At 36.9% G+C, this 4,630-nt stretch overlaps 1 long non-coding RNA gene across 1 annotated transcript; it reads right to left on the bottom strand.

Moving 5' to 3' along the window:
• Positions 1-248: 248 nt before the first annotated feature.
• LOC121708659 lies at positions 249-2,150 on the bottom strand. Its single transcript, XR_006031735.1, has 3 exons — positions 1,542-2,150; positions 1,094-1,166; positions 249-381 (listed from the first exon to the last, which is right to left on the bottom strand). It is a non-coding gene; the product is annotated as an uncharacterized LOC121708659 (long non-coding RNA).
• Between the last annotated feature and the right edge of the window lie 2,480 nt (positions 2,151-4,630).

The raw sequence follows: 4,630 nt of genomic DNA, 5'->3' as shown, positions 1-4,630 counted from the left end.
TCTCAGGATAAATCTTAGTAGCAGTCTCAGTATGTGCTCAGATAGGTATGTGCTCAGATATTGTCTCAGATATGTTTGTAGGTATTAGTAGGTTATGTTGTCAGTGATGTATGGTTGTTGTGCACACAGAAAGGCAACCAGCCACCAATCTGTATAGTTTTCAGAATAAGTCTTGGTATAGTTCTCAAGATACGTCTCAGTATAAATCTTAGTATGTGCTCTGATATGTTCAGATAGGCATGTGCTCCGATATGTTCAGATAGGTATGTGCTCCAATATGTGCTCAGATATGTTTGTATGTATATTAGTAGGTTATGTTGTCAGTGTGTTGTGCACACAGACAGGGACCCAGCCACCAAACTGGTCTGGTCTGGAACAAGCCTGAAAGACAAAAGCCAACAAACAAGTTAAACACTGTCAAAAACAAAGAATGCCTACAATTGTTCATTACAACTTAAATATCTAAAAGTAATGTTGTTGCACCATCAAGCTGTAGTGGTAGTTCAATATACTGTAATATTTCATTTCCTCTTCATTGCTCAGTAAACAAAGCAGAATTCTGTGTATGATTCATTTCAGTTTAAGGCAGGTGATACTGATGTAGGTCAGCGAGTTGAGCAAGGCAAGGGCAAAACTAGCTTAAACAGCTTGCTAGGTCTGTCAGTCACATTGTTTCCACTGATTACAATACACTAACAACAAGTGGGAAAATGGTAATGAAAAAGCAGCTTTAGTCTGGAAGCAGCATAGCTGTTATGAAAACAAATCGTAACAGCTAGCTGAGGAAAATAACTATTGCGTATCACGTTGGAACAACTGTAACACGACAATTACATTAATTGTATGATTGCAATTACCAAAACACAAATACAATTCATTTATAGTAGCCCATGTCCATAGTTCCAAGCCCATTAAACTGCCACATTCACAATGGAAAATGTCAGGCCAATTACATACTTGAGGAAGCACTCTATGACTAAAGGAATTTGCTGAGAAAATCTTTGATAGAGGCCATTATATGCCACTGACAAAGTATAGACAAACAACACAGCTGTTCTAGGTGCTAAAGATGGAAATCATTTAAACTTCATACCTGAACTTCAAGTCTGCAACACAACCAATGAAGACGTGAATGGAAAAGTCTTTAAAAAGACTATTACTCTGTGCTGTGAAAAATAAATATGGTGAGAAATTGTGAAAATGTTTGTAACATTGCAATGCAACATTCAATTATATTAAAACATGACACACAAACAATGGACAGTATATCTAAGCCTGTCAAACTGCGACAGACTATGACCACATTATCAAAGATGATCTTCTGAAGGCAAATTTGAGGCAAGGCCAGACAGACCATTTCATATCATTTTGAGCTGTTGATTCTGAATATTTTGTTTAACAGACTGAATGAGTTTTAATGCTGAGATAGGGAAAATCCTCTCATACAGTTTGATAGAGGCCATTATACACCACTGACAAAGTATAGACAAACAACACAGCTGGTCTAGGTGTTAAAGGTGGAAATAATTTTGACTTCAGACCTTAACTTCAAGTCTGCAACACAACCACGTGGATGTGGACGTGGAAGACGTGAATGGAAAAAGACTATTACTCTGTGCTGTGAAAAAGAAATATGTGAGAAATTGTGACAACTGTTGTAATATTGCAATGCAACATTCAATTATATTAAACACGACACACAAACAATTGACATGCAGTATTTCTAAGGCTGCCACAAACTGGGACCACATTCTCAAAGATGATCTTCTGATGGCAAATTTGAGGTGAGGCCAGTGAACAGACCATTTCATATAATTTTGAGCTATTGATTCTGAATATTTTGTTTAACAGGCTGAATGAGCTTATTAACATACGCCTGCATTGTTAATGCATTACAGGTGAATAGGGTTAAAAATATAGCTCCATCAAACTCCCCTAGTTGACTTCCTTTTTGTGTTGCAGGTTCAAAAAAACAAAACATGTTTAGATACATAAATTGCATTATTCTCATTGATTTACGCACGTGCTAGGCTACAACATACGTAATTTATAGGTGAGAATGATGTAGAAATTAGTAGCTTCTAGGCCAAGTAAGCATATTCTGTATGCTGACAACACCAGCTACCTCTAACTTCTGTAACGTGTGTTTTAAAACGTACAGTAGTCGCTAACCAGTGGTGGAGGAAGTACTCAACCTCAGTACTTAAGTAAAAGTACAAATACACAGAGAAATATTTACTTTAGTAAAAGTACCACAATGACAACCCTACTTAAGTAAAAGTAAAAAGTACCTGCTTTTAAATGTACTTTAAGTATTAAAAGTAAAAGTATTTGCATAATGATTTATTCTCTTAATATCTATATTCTAAAAGGAAAAATCAGTATGGGCTGTGGCATTTTAATTAAGCTAGTTTTAGGTTATACTCGACTAGATAGTTTTAAGTTAATGCAATTGTGCTTACCATCTGTGGCCCAGTTTACATTCTGACCTACAATTCTAGAGACTGTAATTCTGGTTATCTACTAGGGTGATCTGCTGAGTAATATCATTCAGCAAAACACGAGAGCCTGAAGTTTAACGGGGTAGACAAGGGAAACGTCGGGTGGATCGTAATGCCAATTATGCTGATTGAACAGAAAAGTTGCTGAGAAAGGTGTCTTTATGATTAAGTTCAGTTTCACTTGCGCAGACGCATAGACATTGAATGAGCGCTCACGTTACTACCCCCCAATTGTAGGCTATGCATCTTTATTTAATCACACACAATTAAGGAATATTTCCTAATCTGGAAAATGTTACGTTGTGTGACAGAAGCATGGGCATAGCCTGTAACTTCGCTGATCCGCGGATAGCAATCTCATCGGAGAGGAGGCCCTAACGCTGCAGATAACAGACAGAGAAAGGCACAGAACACAGTTGCATGTACGGTGTAGCCATGGGTCTGGTGAATATAGCCTACCGAATGCAGATGGCTACAAGCTCACGCTTTGCCTGGTCTAGACTAGAAGCTTATGTTTCTAAGAATGCACATAGCGCTCCAGAATCTTTGGTAGCAACCCCCCGGTAAAACAAACGTGTTTGTCGGAGAGAAAAAAAAAAACTGATCATAAAATGTATCGTAAAAAGGAACGATGGTACTGTAGAAAAGTAGCGGAGTAAAAGTACAGATAATTGCTGTAAAATGTAATGAAGTAAAAGTCAAAAGTATGCACTATAAATTTTACTTAAGTAAAGTACAAATACGTGGAAAATTTACTTAAGTACAGTAACGAAGTATTTGTACTTCGTTACATTCCACCACTGTCGCTAACTAACTATGAGCCTAAAATGGTCCTTTTACCTTGGTATCACTAACGTTACCAAATGCCGACCGAGATTGGAGCATTGGATTGGAGTCGCACAAACACTTCAGCGGTGTTTAGTAAAATAAAAAGGAGTCATGGCTTTTACTAAAATGTGAGGGGAAGAGGCTAACGGTACAAGTTACGAGCAAATATCAATGACGTTAACGAGTAACATTTCTAGCTTCTAGGCCTGTAACTTAACCTGAGCCAGTATCCATACTTTTTGGTTAATGTTAACGTTAGGTAATGTTAGTAATGAGCAAATATAGTGCTAGCTGAGGTTTGACTGTCGTTAGCTTAATATAATGCTAACGTTAACGTTTGACTGTCTTAAGCTATTTATAACGTTACCTACAGCTAACTGGTTACTGTAACGTTGACGTTAACGTTAATTAACAGTGGGTTTCCTTACATAACACATATCAACGGCCACTCATTTCACACATATAACGTTAATGCTAACTTACATGACAATGTTTGACGACATAGTTCTAAATAAGTCAAATACCAAAAAATGGAACACTTACCTTGTCTGTAATTCTGAAAGATGAGGAGTACAGCAGGCGACAAAACGTTAACGTTCAGGTTTACCGCAGCTTTGGAATGGTAGGCTAGATTCTACTTCAACGTTAGATTGCTTCTAGTGTTGGAATGTTTTCACAGCTGTAAAGCTTAATTAGCACTCACGTAACAATGCATCTTTGCCGCCAAAGCGTCTCAACGTTAACTCAATGGGAATGTATTGCTCTTTTATCGTAAATATCTCAAAAAGTATAAAGTTCACAAATGTAAAAAATACATTGTGCAATTGTCCGTTACAAGACCTTTGTAGGAGTGTTTGAATGACGTCAAACGGTTCAGTGGTTTTAGTGTTATTAAACGTCACATTTGGTCGGAAGAAGAATAATAAAAGACGATAACTAGAAAATGTAATTGCATTGCATGTAAATGCAATTGACTATTACAGTGCATGAAAATGCACTGTACTGTTCTTCCTAGGCATTTTATTACAGTGCATGAAAATGCACTGTACTGTTATTCCAAGGCTTTTTCTTCTTCTTCTTCTTCTTATTCTTCTTCTTCTAACGCAGTTAATGCAGCTTAAACCGTTTAACGTAGAAACTTCATTCAAACTATGTTGCGTAGGTCTTACTTAGGACATGTGGGCTTTGTATTTTTCAACTTTGTAACTTTTATACTTTTTAAACTATTAATTAAAAACTAGTCAAAATTTCCCCATAGACTTAACATGGGCTGATGACATCACAATAGAGCCGTTAAGCAA

This window comes from Alosa sapidissima, chromosome 5 (assembly GCF_018492685.1).
Source record: "Alosa sapidissima isolate fAloSap1 chromosome 5, fAloSap1.pri, whole genome shotgun sequence".
Classification (NCBI taxonomy): domain Eukaryota; kingdom Metazoa; phylum Chordata; class Actinopteri; order Clupeiformes; family Clupeidae; genus Alosa; species Alosa sapidissima.
This window is presented reverse-complemented; position numbering and strand designations above follow the sequence as displayed.